Below are 8,259 nucleotides of genomic sequence, written 5' to 3'. Positions count from 1 at the left end.
CAAATGGGAATTATGACGTGACTACTTATGTAACACTAGATAGCAGCAAAGTAAACCTGACAAAAATTGTTACCGTCAAAGCCTATAAGGCCGAGCTGTTTGGGTATAGATGATCTAGGTGACAATCAAAGTGACTGAGAGCATGCCACGCAGAGTTGAGGATGTTATTAAATCAAAAGAGGGACTGATGAAATTTAAGACCTTCACATGAGCTTCAATAATACTGTATTCTGTCATTTTGTAACATAAAATGTAAATATTTATTCAAAATGTGTTCTGAAAATGTAGTGGAGATAATTTAGTTGTATTTTCGAATATAAAATTGCAGTAAATGTAGAATTAAAATAAAATATTTGAAAAGTTACAGCTGATTATTTAAGGATTCAACATTTCGGTCTCTACATATCAGTGTGCTGCCATGGTTGCACGGATCACTGGCCGCATGGGGTATGTAGTGAACAATGACTGACGCCATGTGGAGCATGTATTTGTGCAAGGATGGCCGTATTTAGGTGTAATTTATGTTGGAACTTGGAACACAGAGTGTGTGTTTCAGTGTCTTCAAAACAGATGCTACGGACATTGTGGCAGCAGTCGTGGCCGAGTGGTTAAGGCGTCTGACTAGAAATCAGATTCCCTCTGGGAGCGTAGGTTCGAATCCTACCGACTGCGAATATTTTGGAGTTCATTTTGAGCAAAAATTGAACGAGTTTCTTTAAATTATTCTTGAAAAAAAAAGATTTCAATGAGACTGACATAGGTATAAAGAAACAAGTTTCTGAAATATTTGCTAGCCAAACGAAAAGCAATGTCCAATTCTCTCTCCTTTGTGAGTAGGCCTACTTAAAGTTAATTAATTAAATTGAATCAAAATATAGTTTTCAGTCTTTATGATAATTTATCAAGTTGACATGTAATAATTAAAACAAATACATATGATATACATTTTCTTACATTAATTGTTCTAATTATGTTCATGTGAACGTTTCCGCCATATATATATATATATATATATATATATATATATATATATATATATATATATATATATATATATATATATATAAGTATAATCTGATTTTGCCTTAAAATGGCGAAAATGTTCACATGAATCATTAACTTTATGAGAATAAATTTAATAAAATCTGTATATATATATATATATATATATATATATATATATATATTTGTTTTTAATATTAAATGTCAACTTGTTAAGTCATAGAGACTGAAAATTATATTTTTATTTCATCAGTTATAGATTTATCTGAACAACACTCCAAAATGAATTGTAAATTGTACAGGACATAATTTTATTTTTACTAACATTTTTAATATTAACCTGGCTATATCCTTGGATTAAGGTCTACAACCGGAAACACCACTTGCTCCCCCTTCCACGACTGGAGTTCGATGATACTGGCGTAAAATACAAATAACTCTACTAGGTATAAGAGGGAAGAAAAGTAGTTCATCCATTTACGTAAACTAGGAAGTATCGCGATTTTGAGTTTGATAATTTTCATTAGGTTTTTGTTTAATCAAAATACAGTACAGTATTAACACTTAGTGTTTTTACTCACGAATTGAGCTATCCATTCGGACGTATTCATTATGCAGTGTATATTATACTGTCTACAGCACATTAGCGTACAATATATAGAATGAAGTTAAATTGAAAAATAATCATAATATGGATAGTTAAACACGTTTTTGAAAATGGTGGCCGTTCATTTCGATACAGACTTCAGTTCTTTTGTGCATATTATCGTACTAGGCCTATAGACTATTGTACCTAATTCCAATTACCAGTTTCGTCCTTCGTACTAGTAACTCATGTTGAAATAATTCTGTACCTACTCTATAAAAGAGTACCTTACGTACTGTAAATTCAATCTTCACTTCTGCCCAATCCGAAAAGAAAAAATTACTCAGACATGCTATCTAATGTCCGTCCAAGTGGTTATGTCGCAGGATCGTAGAAAGGAGGGGTAATCACGTGACAGTTAATTACTTAACGCGGCCCTTCTATTTAAGTTATTTTAAACAGTTGTATAATATTACGTAGACGTCCAATTCCTAACAGAGATTAATGTTTTCATAAAAGAGCTAAGACAGCCCAGCTACTAGACTTTACAGAGGGGCGAACAGAAGCAGGTGGGGGAAACCGGGATGCGACGTAGGCAAACGGACGACAGTACCTGTGCGGAAATATGATTCAATATTGAAAACTCTTTCGTCACTGGAAAACGCGAACATATTTCTGGAACGTACTACACTCACTAACTCAGTACTGCACACGCGTCCACTGTTCTGTGTGGAGAACCATTGGAAGTTTACTAGTAGAGGGGGTGGGAGTGAAGTACATTCAAAAATTCAGATACAATAAAAATTGAAGTAAAAATAAAATGATGTCCCTGTATAAAATAAACAGCACATACGGGAATCTACTAAGCTTTATTCTTTAATATTCCTATAAATTGGATCTTTGGTTTTATATAACGCAAATTACATTTCCGAAATATAATGTTTCTTTCGGGTATCCTAAGTAGAAGCTGCAATTGGTTTTAGAATTCTTATTTTGAATATACAGATAATGATCGGGATGTTTACCACCATTACATTTTGAAGATTTTCTTATTATTTGCAACTCGTAACGATTTATTTGTTAGGCTGTACAGTAATTCAGTGGAATTTATTTTGGAACACAAAGCATCTGATGCAATGTCTCCGAAACAAATGGGGCTTTCCACGCAATAGCAGTCGTGGCCGAGTGGTTAAGGCGTCTGACTAGAAATCAGATTCCCTCTGGGAGCGTAGGTTCGAGTCCTACCGACTGCGGAAATTTTGGAGTTGGTTTTGAGCTAAAGTTGAACTTGTTTCTTTTAAATTATTCTCGAAAAAAGAAAAGGGCTATGGGATCGTAGTTAAAAGAAAGAGTTACTGATTGCTGGTCAGGAAAATAGAAGTACAAATTCTGGCAGTGGTGATGCAAGGAGATGTTAGGGATTGTTTACTGTGGCGTTAAGCGCGTCTTTGAACGTCCCACTTCTCTCCTCTCTGTGGATCTGTAATCAAGCGGAGAGGTGCAACTTTACAAGTTAAAAGATTGCGTTTTTTCAATTTATTTATTTCTTCATAGAATAATACACTTTTTCTCTTTGTGAACGGATTCTTAAATATCTTCAGTATTGTCCTAAGTAAGCCTTTGAACTTTCGGGCATGCCATTTTATTCGTCTTTTAAATTTACTCTTTGTCGCTCGTTTCTCGGAACTTAATTTGTTTTCCTTGGAAACTCAATATTTTAAAATGCTTTAATGAAATTTTGCATGTTTGTATATTTTCCACTTTTTAAAAACATACTGTCTTACTAATAAAAAGCCTTATAAAGACGTTTAACTGTCTTATACAGGGACATCACTTTATTTTTACCAACATTTTTAACATTGACTTGGCTATACTCGGAAACACTGTTACCCCTTCCATTACAGGAGTTTGATGTTACTAGTGCAATATGTAAACAAATCATTTTACTAGGTATAGGAGGAGAGAAAAGTAGTGTATCCATTTATGTTGTAGGAAAATACGATATTACGATTTTCAGTTTGATCATCACTTTTACGGAATTTATCAAAATACAGTAGGATTTTTTCTCGTTGCCAAACTTTCAGAACGACCCCGAGATTCACTCAGCCTCCTATAAAATTGAGTACCGGGTCTTTCCCGGGGGTAAAGGCGGTCAGAGTTTGGTGCCTACCACACCACCTCATTCTAGTGCGGAGGTCACGGAAAGCATGCGGCTCTACCTCCATGCCCCCAAGTGCCTTCATGGCATGTTACGGGGATACCTTTACCTTTACCTTTACAGTAGAGTAGTAACATTTTTTTTCAAAAACTCAACTTTTCAGGCGGCTATGTTCGTTATGTAATGTCCACTTTATTTAGCATATTAATTATTGATGTTATCATACAATATAGAGAGTGCATTTAAATTGAGGGGGTCATAAGTAAAGGGCTGTAAGTGCACTTAAGTTACTTTTGAGAAAATGGGGTTTAAACATTTAAGCTTTCGTAAAATCGGTGAAATTTTTATTTAAATTTTAATGTGTGATGCGATTAAAATATCCCTTTGCCACTAAAATTTTAGATACTTTTGCTTACACTGGATGCACTTAACTCATGTTATTACAAATGTCACTAGCATTCCTTTGCTTCTAGCCACCTCAATTCAAAAAAAGCTAATCTGAATTTTTAAACAAGTTGCTGAAAATGGTTGCCGTTCATTACAATGCAGGCTTCAATTCAGTACGCATATTATTAAAAACATTTTGAAGCATATTCTCTGAAATTTAATTTATCGTTTCTTCAATATAATTTTTAGTACGATATTATTAATATAGGTTCTTTCTTCTATAGAAAACGCAACCATATTTATGAAACACACTATACACTGCAGTGTTTACTTCACTGCTTGAAGACTTCGAATGCAACAGCGGCCGTAAGTTTGTGTGTCTGACGGGAGCAAGGACATTAGTGAAGGGGTGAGAGTGAAGTACATTCAGAAATGCAGGTACAATAAAAATGCAAGTAAAAATAAAATGATGTCCCTGTACTTATACAATGAGTAGCTCGTTTATAAGCCGTGTGTAAATTCCTTACTAATAATCAACTGTTACACAGTTACGTCATAGTTTTGTCATTACTTTATTACGCAAGGTAATACAATATTTGAGGTTCTCTATTGCATCCGATAGTCCGCGTTAATGTACCGAGCTAAGTATCGATATTACAACTGGGTCTGATCGATTACGACGCTATATTTTGGTCAAAGGGTACAGCTACAGCCATATTATTCTAATTATTCTGTGCTCTTTGGTGTGTTCTTCTGTGGTTACAAGGCAACCATCATCATAAAATGACAATCGATATGAACAGCTGTTAGAGGGGCGGCCATTTTTCTCTATAGGCCCTATACAACGCTTAAGAAGGGGTAATAAGAATCATGAAAATGTTAAAATAATATTGCGTTCTATAAAAATTGAACAACAAATATTTTGCAACAGTTAAGTATATATTATTGTTCATGGAGTTATTATATTTTAAATTAAGAACCATGTAAAAATTCATAGATTTACGGAAGATATCAGGGAAATGCATGGTAATCAATTTACGTCCAAAATTTAGTATTATTAATTAAAACAGTTTTTTGAAAATATAAAAAATACGTAATAAGGCAGAAGTAATGTACTGCAAGTTTGCCAAATTTATTTTCACAAGGACTGAAAGTTACTGAGACATGAATGCTTTAAGCACAGTAAGAAAAAGTATTCTTTTAAATTTGATCTTTGTTTCCCTATAATAGAAATTGCATTTTCAAAATAAACTTTGTTTCAAATGTACTTAATGTACTGTAAAAACTGCAATTGACCTTAGAATTCTATATTGAGTATACAAACGATGATCAGGATATTTGGCACCATTTCGCTTAAGACTTTGTGTTATTTGGAATTCGCGGCGATTTATTTGTGAGTTCCCATAGTAACACAGAGGTATTTACAGTTCATGGTGTGACTGACTCAGTGTCCCCAAACAAACAGCAGCAGTCGTGGCCGAGTGGTTAAGGCGTCTGACTAGAAATCAGATTCCCTCTGGGAGCGTAGGTTCGAATCCTACCGACTGCGGAAATTTTTAGAATAATTTTAAGCTTTCTTGCTTATACCTTTCTTTGTATTATACGTGCTGTAACTATTTATGTTTTCTTCGCAGAAATAAATAGCATGAAAGTATGGAACTTCGAGAAAGAGACGATGCATATCTGCAAGTTACAAAGGAATGTTTTCAAGTAACGAGTAAAAAGTTACATATTTTAAGTACTGTATAGGTAGATATTAAATCAACTGTTTTATACACGTAGATGAGCAAATTGAAACATGTGACCTACAGTCCCGATCTTGTCCCATCGGACTTCCACCTTTTTTCCTGCGTTGAAGTCAGCACTAATGGTGTCTCTTTGGAAGCAACGAAGAGGTGCAACAGGCTGTGAAGAACGTTCTGAAATCGCTGGGCACCGAATTTTACCAAAAGGGTTTCTTGAAATTGATTTCACGGTGGTGACTATGTAGAAAAATAGCCAAAGGTTTGTCTTTTGTAATGACGATGTGTTTTCTCACTTTGTAATACAACTTCCCTGTGAAATAAAATGAGATATTCGGAACGCGCCTCGTAAAAAATATTAATTTAAATGTAAATTATGTACGTCTGTCTATAAAGGCCTATTCTTTAAATAAATAGATAGATAAATAAATAAAATTACTCATGGACTTTACAAAATTTGTAATTTTTATCTGCTACACATATTATATAAATTATTTATATTAGCAACCGCCAAAGAAAGTGTGGGATGAGCAGTTTCCGTACGAAACCAAAAACCCGCCTATTTCTTCTCCTTCTGCTTTAGCATTGGAGACTATTACTGCCCTAGATTTCACTCTAGCCTACTGTCTTTTAACTATTGCAGATAATATATGAAACGAGGGGCGATGGAGATTTTTGGCGCAACGGAAGAGTACCCCGACAAAAACCCTTCGCAAAGTCTGCTCTGTCTACCATATAAAGTCCATCACGGCCTGGTCGGAGACAGAACTCGGGCCGCTAGAATGAAAGCCACAGATACAGCTAAAGGGTGGGAGGACGGAATAGATAGAAAGAAAAAAAAAGTAGTGTTGTGAGATTTAATCGATTAACCAATCAATTTCTGTTGTAAGATTAATCGATCAAAAATATTTAATCGAATAATCGAGTCGATTAAAATTAATCGGTTGTAGTTGATATTAATTATTATTTTGTTAATACAAACTCATACTAAAAATTCCGACAATATTTCTTTCTCGGAAATTGCTTACTTAAAAGCACAATAGTACTGTTATTTTCTAACTGTAAACCAGGTAGCGTAGGGAAATTTTTTTGCACAAACACTTCAGAAAGAGATGGAGATATGAGGACAGTGACCTAGTCTACCTCTATTGAAAGTTGAAACACAATGCGAAACCCTTATTAAGTTTTATGGTTTTCCAAGAAAACTTCCACCTTGTTGTCAGCTCATCTTCCTAGCATATGAAATACATATTTTTCTGAGATTCGTCCCCCTCATCCCTTATAAAATAGCCATGTCAACACTGTGTGCGAGAGCGTAACTACCTTCTTCTCTTTTTAAAATCTGGTAATTCGATTACAATAGGGGCCAGTCTTCTGTTTCGACCGCTGCACTTTTGCAGTTGCAGTTTCTGTACTGAGTTTGTATATGAAGGTTGTGTGTTTAGTTTGATAAAGAAAAAAATCAGTTTTCTGTGGTTTGTGAAAAGTGTAAACTCCATTATATCATATGAGAATTTGAGAGGTAAACTCGGTGAAACGTTTGGATTTAAATTGAACGATCGTGGAGAAGTGCTTGACACACAAAAAAAGTTTTTTTTTCGTGTTTAGTGATGCAGGAAACATTGTTATTATACGTAGAGCGGCACTTAATTCGGAGCATGTTTAAAATCATGGATGAAACAGTATTAACTAGGTGAGTCTTCATATTTTTTAAAATATTTTTATTTATGTTTGTCTCAAAAATTACCGGAGAAATTAACACAATAAATTATAAGCCTCATAATAGAGTAAATAATTACAATAGTTGTTTTGTAATATAACGATACAATTTATACAGATATACAACATTTAATACTTATGCTTATCACCGAACACAAGTTAAATTTAACAATAATTGTGTATTACAGTATAATTATTAACACATTTTGTTTTCAAATCAATGAAAACTCGATTAATCTGTCGATTAATCGATTAAATTCAAACAGTTAATCGATTAAATATTTTGATCGATCAACAGCACTATAAAAAAGAAAGTCCAATCGTTAAAAGTTGATGCTGGGAAATTATTGAAATTGTCTAGTTCACTCTAATGGTAGCTTATTCGACTTCAAATCCAGCGGCTCTGGATTCAGTTTCCGACAGAGAAGTGTACATTTATTCTGTTCTATCTTGTTTTATAACAGTTTGTTAATAAGAGACATCCTATTATAACTCTGAGGCATTTAATATTGTATAAGCCTACTTCAATCAACCTTCCACGGCATTCCCTCAATGCGGACATGCAAGTCTCGAAGCTCAATGCCGAGGGTCACATTGTATGTATTATAAAACAAACTCGAGACAACAATAGTCCGTTGACAAGTGACGTCAAACTAGATCACGCT

At 34.2% G+C, this 8,259-nt stretch overlaps 3 non-coding genes across 3 annotated transcripts; all 3 read left to right on the top strand.

Annotated features, from left to right (window-relative positions):
* The first annotated feature begins 590 nt into the window (after positions 1-590).
* Positions 591-672, top strand: TRNAS-AGA (transfer RNA serine (anticodon AGA)). The gene has a single exon. It is a non-coding gene; the product is annotated as a tRNA-Ser (tRNA).
* A 2,087-nt stretch (positions 673-2,759) lies between these two features.
* On the top strand, positions 2,760-2,841 carry TRNAS-AGA (transfer RNA serine (anticodon AGA)). Its single transcript has one exon. It is a non-coding gene; the product is annotated as a tRNA-Ser (tRNA).
* A 2,759-nt stretch (positions 2,842-5,600) lies between these two features.
* On the top strand, positions 5,601-5,682 carry TRNAS-AGA (transfer RNA serine (anticodon AGA)). Its single transcript has one exon. It is a non-coding gene; the product is annotated as a tRNA-Ser (tRNA).
* Positions 5,683-8,259: the final 2,577 nt, after the last annotated feature.

The sequence above is a fragment of the Periplaneta americana genome, chromosome 13 (genome assembly GCF_040183065.1).
Source record: "Periplaneta americana isolate PAMFEO1 chromosome 13, P.americana_PAMFEO1_priV1, whole genome shotgun sequence".
In the NCBI taxonomy this organism is placed as follows: Eukaryota; Metazoa; Arthropoda; class Insecta; order Blattodea; family Blattidae; genus Periplaneta; species Periplaneta americana.
The sequence above is the reverse complement of the archived record's forward strand: the minus strand, read 5'-3'. Positions and strand labels throughout refer to the sequence as shown.